Source organism: Pteropus alecto, unplaced genomic scaffold (genome assembly GCF_000325575.1).
Source record: "Pteropus alecto unplaced genomic scaffold, ASM32557v1 scaffold95, whole genome shotgun sequence".
Lineage (NCBI taxonomy): Eukaryota > Metazoa > Chordata > Mammalia > Chiroptera > Pteropodidae > Pteropus > Pteropus alecto.
This window is the reverse complement of record NW_006441071.1, coordinates 2,106,545-2,116,995: the sequence shown is the minus strand read 5'-3', so window position 1 is coordinate 2,116,995 and position 10,451 is coordinate 2,106,545. Positions and strand designations below refer to the sequence as shown.

General features: G+C 33.9%; 1 protein-coding gene across 4 annotated transcripts in view; it reads left to right on the top strand.

The window, feature by feature from the left end:
* ADAMTSL1 (ADAMTS like 1) overlaps positions 1 to 10,451 on the top strand; it is a 391,854-nt gene that overhangs the window by 78,342 nt on the left and 303,061 nt on the right. The gene's annotated exons all lie outside the window — the stretch shown is intronic.

Here is a 10,451-nt window from a genome sequence, read left to right as displayed (position 1 = left end):
GAAAGGGATGGCAGTATCAGCTAGGTTGGACTTCAGGTAGGTAAATCTTTAGAACAGGTATAGCGAAGAGGTTTCATGTCTAGTATCAATTTATCAATGTCTACTTTGGGAGGAAAGTTAGTAAGCCGAAGGGGAATAAGTATGTTTGCCATCTCAATTTTAAATTCTATTCTTTGGATTAGGATGAGCAGCCTAGTTTTGGGAGCAAACAGTTCCTTTATTTTCCTGTGTGTTGTCCATATGTATCTATATTTCACAAAGTAGACATTTTGAGAATCTTTGCTTCTCCCTCCCAAGAATGCATTGGTAAGAATTGGTAAGAATTCCTCCTAGGAATCTCTCATATCACAACTAGCAATATAAGAATTAAAGTTAAAATATGTTTCAATGATTTGTTTCAAATTCACACATTTATTTAAAACCTAAACCTGTATTCAGATGTAAAAGGAATAACTGTAGCATGAATTAATACAAGAGACGTGTGATGTCCCGCAAGGTTTTATGTCCATTAGAGGGAGACAGAAATACTAAATCTTTGTGAGGTCTAGAATCGTGAGACAGGGAAATTTTGTCATGTCCAAGCACGTCTTATTAGGATGATGTTTATATATCTGCAGTTTTCTTTTATTATAAGAGATATGTGAATGTCAGATATAAATTTGAATACAGAATTTTACTATTTTAAAGCTAGGAAAGGCCTAAGAAATGATCTAATCAGCATCCTAAAAGCAATATATTTGAACATTGTTTGTGATATTTGGGGTTTGCTTCCTTCTCTAGGACCCTCAGTGGCATTGAAATGGAATTATGGAGTCTGTAAAAGCTTTGGGAATAATAGAGAATTGAGAAGAAAAATAGATACAGAAAAAGGTCCATGTTGTAGGGAATGGCAAGTAAAATAATAATTCCTTATGCATGTATACTAAAGCAAGACAGATTTCCATTTTGTAAATGAAAAAAAAAAAAAATGAGGACCAGAATAGTTGTATGATTTCCTGAAAGTTATATAGTTGGTCATGGCAGAAATGGAACTAAATTACAGGTCTCTTGACATCCACTTTAAAGTTGTTTTTACTGTATTACACTGATAAATGAACTGAACAAAAACAAGACAGGTCAGCAAATTAGGTTTAATCTGTTTCTGTTGCATGGGAGTTCAACACGGCATGCTTTTTCCTGGACTGATCCCATCCGCTGGCCTCATGTACCTTGGCAACTAAAAGGAATCCCATCCCAGTGGTGAAAGAATAAATTTTATATATAGTAAATATGGAATGATAGTGCTGAACTTTCAGTTACAAATATAAGTATGCCTCTTTCAGTTAGATTGTTACGAATGTGACTTGTTAGGTTTAGTGGCATATGCACACTATAGAATTCTGAAAAGATTTGTGACATACATAGAAATTATAATTGGTTATGATTATTTTCTTCATTTATTTGTCCTGTTAGAGTCAATAGCATGGTAAAGGAGATGAAAAAACTCAGATTGCATTTAGATGCTAACAAGTAGTTTGGAGAGCCAGGTACCCTCCTGCTGCTCCCTCTAGGTACACAGTTAAGAGTGAGAGTAGTTTGGGAGAAAATCAAGAATGGCTGGAATGGCAGATAGGACTAAGGTAAACAGTGAGTGGCCAAGAAAGAGTTTTAGTAGAGAAAAGACATAATCATAATTCTGCTTTAGAAAAATTATTGTAGCTGCATTTATAGAATGCTTGAAGTGGAAGGCCCCGGAGGCAGAGGCCAGCTGAAAAGGAGGCTCATGGAACAGCCAAGGTGAAGCCAAGCCTGAGGCTAGGCCAGGACAGTGACAGCAGGAACAGAAAGGAAACTAAGGTCAAAACCAGGAAGAAGTTTCCATTTTGATTATAACTAGGGTACAGAGTAGAAAGCAATAAAATTAACTATGCTTAGGTGATCAAAAACTACAACTTAATGTGAATTTGAAATGGATATAATTTTTAATCCTTGCTCCCATTACCGTAATAGCCTTGTGTTTTCATTATTAAACCCTACTTTAATTTTATAAAATGAGCGAAGTAGCAGAAAATGGCAAAATGATAGTGGAATAAAGATGGAATACAAATGCAATACATACTTTTTAAGGACAAAATGAAATTAGTCGCCAAAAGAAAAGCACTCACTACTACCTCAAAAGAGTTTAAATGCATAAATCTCATTCTACTTAGAAAAAGTTTCTTTATTTCGGTTGTATCTGTATATTGGTAATTGGCATTTTAAGTTTCTATAAAGAAACATTAAGAAAAAGACATCTTTTTATAATTTTTAAGACTGTCAAAAATCTTTACACTAACTTAAATGTGCAGTTTTTATAAACAGCTTCCCCTGGTTTCCTGGAAAAAAATCATCTCCCCTGCCTTGTTGGGGATTCTTAGCTTTTTCTCTGGCTTTATTTTAGCTTTATTATAATTTTTGTAAGATATAAATTATAAACTGTAAGGAAGCAAATATTTAACTTTGAACATAGTCTGACCTTGACAGCATAGCTATAGAGATTTGTCATTTATAAGCACTGATTATTTTCAATATACCTGTAATACCTGTTTACTACTCAACTAAGAATCACTTCTCAAAACCAGGCCTTGAACTCTTAATAGAAACTATGGAATCCTAGACTTTTAGAGACTTTTAGAGCCTTTAGGAATTAATAGACACTACTGTTTCACAGAGGAGGAAATCGAGACCTGCAGACTATCCTAAGATTATCAATGAGTATATTATCTGTATTTGTTAAGAATGTGCTTCAGGAATATTCTAGAATCATCACTATTTATAATGGATACCTTATGCTTATTCAGCAATATTAGAGAATCATACTAGGCAGTAAAATAACTTCTATTTTGTTTTCTTTTTTATTGAGATATAATTGACATAACTTTATATTAGTTTTAGGTGTATAACATAATGATTTGTTATATGTATATATTGCAAAATGATCACCACAATAAATCTAGTTAGCATTCATCACCACACATGATCACAAAATTTTTTTCTTGTGAAGAGAACTTTTAAGATCTACTCCCTTAGAAACATTTAAGTATACAGTACTATATTGTTAACTACAGTCACCACGCTATTTATTACATCCCCAGGACTTAATTTTATAAAAAGAAGTTTGACCACCTTTTGACCACATTCACTCATTTTGTACATCACCCACCATCCACTTCTGACAACCACCAGTCTGTTCTCTGTGCCTATGAGTTTGACTGGTTTTTTGTTTGTCCTCTGGTTTTTTAGTTTTTGGTTTTTTTTTGATTCAACATATAAGTGAGATTATACCATATTCATTTTTTTCTGTCTGACATATTTTACTTAGGATAATGCTCTTGAGGTCTACCCATATTGTTACAAATATATTCTAATATATAAACATATAAATCTATATATATCATAGTTTTTAAATCCATTCATTTATTGATAAACACTTAGATTGTTTACACGTCTTGACTATTATAAGTAATGCTGCAGTGAACACAGGGGTGCATATATCTTTTTGAGTTAATGTTTTCATTTCCTTTAGATAAATACCCAGAATTAGAATTGCTGGATCATATGTTAGTTTTTCAAAAAATATTTGAGGAAACTCCATGCTATTTTTCATAGTGGCTGCATCAATTTATTCCACAAACAGTACACAAAAGTTCCCTTTACTCTACATCCTGGACAACACTTGTTATTTCTTGTCTTTTCAATGATAGCTGTTCTAACAGTATAAGGTGATTTCTCACTGCAGTTTTGGTTTGCATTTCCCTTATGATTCGTGAGTATCTTTTATGTTCATGGCCATCTGTATGTCTTCTTTGGAAAAATGTCTATGCAGATCTTCTGCCCATTTTTAAATCAGATTGTTTGGGTTTTATACTACTGAGTCGTATGAGTTCTTGATATATTTTGTACACTAACCCTTATCAGCTTATGATTTACAAATATTTTCTCCTCTTCTATAGGTTGCGTTTTCATTTTGTGCATGATTTTTTTTACTATACAGAAACATTTAGTACAGAAACATTTTGTTTTTGGTGTCAAATGTAAGCAAATCATCACCAAGAGTAAAGTCAAGGAGTTTTTCCCTAGGTTTTCTCCTAGGAATTTTATAGTTTTAGGTCTTAAACATTTAAGTCTTTAATCCATTTTTGAGTTTATTTTTTGTGTATAGCATAAGATACAGGCAACTTTCATTCTTTTTGCATATGGCCATCCAATTTTTCCTACTCCACTTATTAAAGAGACTGTCCTCTCTCCATTGTATATTTTTGGCCCCTTCATTGTAGATTAATTGACCATATTTGGGTGGGTTTATTTTGGGGTCTCTGTTCTGTTCCATTGCATCTGCTTTTTATGCCAGTACCACACTTTGTTGATTACTATAGCTTTGTAATATAGTTAAAATCAGGGATGTGATGCCTCCAGCTTTGTTCTCTTGCAAGATTGCTTTGACTATTCAGGGTCTTTTCTGGTTCCATACAAATTTTGCGATTGCTTCTTCTATTTCTGTGAAATATGCCATACGAATTTTTATGAGGACTGCATTGAATCTGTAGATCACTTTAGATAGTATGGACATTTTAATAATATTAATTCTTCCAATCCATGAGCACAGAATATCTTTCTATTTGCGTCTTCTTCAAATACCTTTATCAAGGTCTTATTATTTTCAGTGTACAGGTCTTTCACCTCCTTGTGTAAATTTATTTCTAGGTATTTTATTCTTTTTGATTCAATTGTAAATGGGATTGTTTTCTTAATTTCTCTTTCTGATAGTTTATACAGAAATGCAACAGGTTTTTTTAATATTGATTTTGTATCCTACAGCTTTACTGAATTCATTTATTAGTTCTAACAGTTTTTTGGTGGTTTCTTTAGAGTTTTCTATATACAGTATGTCATCTGCAAATAGTCACAGTTTGACTTCTTCCTTTTTGCTTTGGATAACTTTTATTTTTTTTCTTGCCTAATTGCTCTGGCTAGGACTTCCAATACTTTGTTGAATAAAAGTGGCAAAAGTGGGCCTCCTAGTCTTGTTTCTGATTTTAGAGGAAATGCTTTCAGCTTTTCACCACTGAGTATGATCTTAGCTGTGGGCTTGTCATATGTGGCCTTTATTATGTTGAGGTATGTTCCCTCTATACCTACTTGATTGAGTACTTTTATCAAAAATGCATGTTGATTTTTTCTGCATCTGTTGAGATGATCATATGATTTTTATTCTTCCTTTCGTTAATATGATCTATCGCATTGATTGATTTGTGAATGTTGAACCATCTCTACATCTCTGAAATAAATCCCACTTGATCATGGTGTATGATCCTTTTAATATATTGTTGAATTCTGTTTGTTATTTTGTTGAAGATTTTTGTATCTATTTTCATCAAGAATATTGACTTGTGATTTTCTTTTCTTGTAGCATTCTTGTTTGGTTTTGGTATCATGGTAGTGCTTGCCTTGTAAAATGTTTGTAAGTATTCCCTTCTTGTCTATTTTTTGGACAAGTTATGCAAGGATTGGTATTAATTCTTCTTTAAATGTTGGTAGAACTCACTAGTGAAGCTGTCTGGTCCTGAACTTTTGTTTGTTGGGACAAAAAAAGGCTTCCATTTTTGAGTGACTGCCATATCTAGGCCCATTACTTATGGTTTTTCTAATATTTACAACTCTACTGATCAGCATTATCCTCATTGCAAAGATGAAGAACTGAGGCTCAGGTAGATTATAATAGGGCTTGTCCAGAGACACCTAGTTATGACTCTAGAGCTCCTATTCCTTCGAGTGAGGCTGGATGCACAAAGGCAGGTACTGTTCAGTGCTGCATCATGGTCACCAAACTTGGCTGCATACCAGAATCACATGGGCAGCTCTCAAAAGACAAAACTCTTAGCAGAAATCAGATTTATTAGTTTCATGTTTTTAGAACACTCTCCTTATTATACTTTTGTTTGGCAAGATTTGTGAACCACTTATAGGTTAAAAAGCAGACAGGATTAGAAGTCAAATGACAGATTGGAATCTGTTTGCTCTTTAATGATCTGTGTAATCTTGAGCAAGTCACTTAACCTTCCTAAATTCTGTTTTTCAATCCATGGAAATAAGATCGTCTCACAGATTACAGAGCACCAAAAGAGATAATTATATGAAAATGCTTAACAAACTCTGAAGTGCTATGGAAATGTAAACATTTTGAGTTCCAAAACACATTAACGTAGTAGTCCCCTGTGTGAGATTTCATAACCCTGTAACAGTTTCAAAAAAGTTTATAGAATTAAACAAAGTAACCAACTTCTTCTGCTAAGTAAGGACTTTGAAAAAGAAGAGGCCTTCCACCATGTACTTTTACCATCATCAGTTCATAATTGAAGTGTGAATAATCAGAAATTAGCAAGAACCCAATTTCAAAATAAAGGATAATCCTTTAAATTGGATATAGTTTGCTTTATGAGAAAGTTGCTACCTAGTACTTATTCTTCTTTTTTTCCCCCAGAGCCCAGAAATTGTGACTAATTGTGCTTCACAGACCAGAGTTTAGAAAAAACTACCTTTGAGATCATCCAGTCCAGGCCTAGGAAATATTGCTGCACTAGCTTGTGGCGTATTCCCAGGATCTTACAGCTAGTAAATGGCAGACTAGACATCAAAGAACGTCATTATTTATCAACACTTTTTAACTATACCCCCTGCGTCATTTCTTCAGCATCTCCTATGAGCCAAAATGTTGTCTAGCTTTACCTCTGTTATATATGAAAACAACAGGTTTAGTGAATATACCTTTTCAAACCACATGCTCTTCTTTCCTTCTCTCATTGGTATTTCTCCCCACCTTCCATCTCAGATGGAAACACTGGGATTTTTATTGGTTATTATTACAGACTAGTTGAAGTTGGAGATCAGTTAGGGAGACAATTTGTCATAATGTGAATAGTTGGAAACAAAGGCTTTGGCGTCATAGCACTTGACTGGCATCTTAGCTCCACCACTCATTGGTACGTGACTTTGAGCAAGTTTCTAAGCTTCAGTTTCCTCCATCTAAAATAAGATTAATATTTGTACCTACCTGATAGGATTGCTGTGAAGATTAAGTAATCAAATGCATTGAAGTGCTTGCTATGAGCTTAATAAATACTAGCTTATAGTAATACTAGTAGTAGTACCCAAATTACTTCTTGTATTTGACTGTTTCTCTTTATGGCCTTTTTGAGTATGTGTTTAAATGTGGTTATACATATAAAGGGGAATACTGACTTCCCAATGAATGAACAGACCTTCTGGTAGTTTTCTACTGCAACCTTCTTTTGCTAATAACTCCATGTTGTACCATTATCAACCCCTGCCTGATCCAGAGCAGTGAATTGCATCCTGTACAGAGTTAATGGGCCACCACAAATAGGATCAGCTCTATTAGTATTGCTGTTATTCATTTATTTTCATTATCCAAATGACCCCATTTATATTTGTTATAAAGCACAAACCTGGTTTCTGTTTTAAATATATGTATAAAAGAGTAGCATAAATTTACAGATAGAACATATGCTGCTGTTAAAAGTAATTTCGAGGTTACTTTGAAGTCACATACAGAAAGTGTGTTTTATTTTTATAATTAATTAAATTCACCAGTTGATAATATATATTAATGAAAAAGACCAAGTACAATTATAAACCAGCTCTTTTGTAATGAATCTACATGTTTATAATATTGCTTATTACTATTTTAGAAAATAAGGCATTCCAAAAAGAAAAAGGTTAATTCCTTTCAAGTAATGCCTTATATAATATTGGTTTTAACTGAATAATATTAAAAAAAAAGAAATAAGCAATAAATTGGGTCATGGAGTTTTGATTCAATACTGTGGCAACATTAAAATGAACCGTACTCCAACAAAAAAGGTCTTTCCATTTTTAATAATTCCTGTGGTGAGGAGTTTGAAATGAATTAAATGGAACGATTATTTCTCCATCTCTGTCTATGACCTAAGTCACTGGTATCAAATGTCTACCAGTCATTCTAAAGGTGGTTATATCAGAAATAAGGAGTTGGCCATTTTTCCTTCTGTGTTTTGTAATCTAATTCCACACGGAAGCTTGGTGTTGCTTAAAGATTTAATGTGCAGTCTTTTTCTCCCCTTTGCATGATACAGTAAAGATAAAATGAACTACTTTACGGTTGAATTTTGGCAAATTACTTAGTTTCTGAATGTTGTTTATTTGTTCTTCTGTACAATCTGTTATATGCTGGGTACTGAGGATGCAAAGTTAAATAAAATCTCTTCCCTCAGGGATGATACCTGTGTTAAGATTATTGTTTAAAATGCATTCATTCATTTATTCACTTAACAAATATTTACTTAGGAATTAGCAGTGTACTGGATACTGGAAATACATGAAGGGATATACAAAACATAGTCCCTTCCTTCCCAGAATTTACACTCTGAAGGGAGCTTGACAAGTATACAGGAAAGTATACTATCTTCACTATTCTACATTTCTTCACTCTATACAAGAAAATATACTGTGGTCACTGTACTCTATTCTCCTCACTGTAAACAGGGTGCTCTTTCTTATCCACTTGAATCATTTCAATTGCCCAATTTTTTTTACATGCTGGGTTTCTTTATTGAATGGCTTAACACAACAGAAACTTATTCTGTTGTGGAAGCTAGATGTCCAAAATCAATGTTTCATCAGAGCTATACGTCCTCTGAGGGTCTGGGTAAAATCTTTCTTTGTTTCTTTTTAGCTTCTAGTTAGTGGCCAGCACTCTCTGCCTCCACCTTCATGTGGCCAATTTCACTCTGTCTGTTTCTATGTCTTTACATGACATTTTCTCCCCAGTGTCTCTCTTTTCTCATAAGAATACCAGTGATATTGGAGAACCCATTCTAATTAAGTATGACTGCACTTTAACTTGATTAAATCTTCAAAGATCCTATGTCCAAATAAGAGCACATTCATGGGTACTGTGGGTTAGAACTTCAGCATATTTTGGAGGAGATGTGATTCAACTCACAAAAGCATACATCCCTGTTTATATGGGGGGTTTTTTTGAGCTTTGATATTTGAGTTTATTCTTCATTTAACTTTTAAAACACTACTATAATTGAATATTAAAACAAAAACAATAGAAAGTAGTGAAGGACAATATTATAGTCCTTCACTCATTCACTACTGCATATAAAAGGCCAGCAGTGAGTATTATTCTCTGGCCCCATTAAGAGATCTGACACTGAACACCACCCCTAGTATGATGTTCATCATCCTCATGTGCTTCTCCATTGTAATATATGTGTGTGTATATATGTATATGTTTATGTATATATATGTGTATGCATATGTATATGTATACACATATTTAATAGTTTGTAGGAGTTAGTGGGCAACATTTAGACCATGGTAAATACTAGGGATGTTTAACTGAGACATGGGATCAAAGAATGTTCAGAGGAAGAGATCACTGGAAAAACATAATTAGTGACTAGAACTTGAGAAAGAGAGCGAAGAGATAGAGGGCTAAAGAGGTTGTCAGGAACTGTGTCATGAGAAGATATATGTTATATTAAGAAGGTTGGGGACTTGTAATTGAGAGCAAAAGAGTGCCATTGAAATCATTCAAACAGATGAAAGATTAAGATTCCTGTTTTAGAAAGAGTACTCCATCCACAGTGAGGGCAATGGATTGGAAAGGGGCAAAAATTGGTAGTGGGATGAAAAGGACAGGTTTGAAAATAAATCAGGAGATAAATATCTGTGAACTTGGTGATTGGTTAAATATAGTAGGAGAGAAAAATTGAGAGGTGAAGATGATGCCCAGGTTTTTAGTTAAGCAAAGTATGGTGCTGCCATTCATTGGGATATAGAACATAGGAGAAGGGTCAGGCATTGATTTGGGGCAGTGGTGAGGGATGAGAAGATAATGTATGTACAGTGCACTATTGTATTTACTCAGTCAATTTTTATTTTTTATTCTTGCTTTTTATCTCTGCCTTTTTGGGGGGGTCAATTTTTTTTATTAGTTTCAAGTATACAGTACATTGGTTAGACACTTTATAGTTTATAAAACAATCCCCCTAATTACTCCTTCTCTCCTCTGGTTTCTCACCTTGCCAATATATTAATGCTAACTGCATTCCCTATGCCATGCTCCCCATGACCATATATCAACTACTAATTTATACTTCTTTAATCCTTGTCCCCATTCTCCCAGCCTCCCAACCCCCATCCCCTCTGTCTATCACCAAATTGTCCTCTATATTGTGAGTCAGTTTTTGATTAGTTTGTTCTTTTTGTTCCTTAGATTCCTCATATAAGTGAAATCATATGCAATTTATCTTTTTCTGTCTGACCTATTTCACTCAGGATAACAACTCCTAGGTCCAACCAGGTCATTGCAAATGGTAGGATCTCACTTTTTTTTTATGGCTGAATAATATTTCATTGTATTT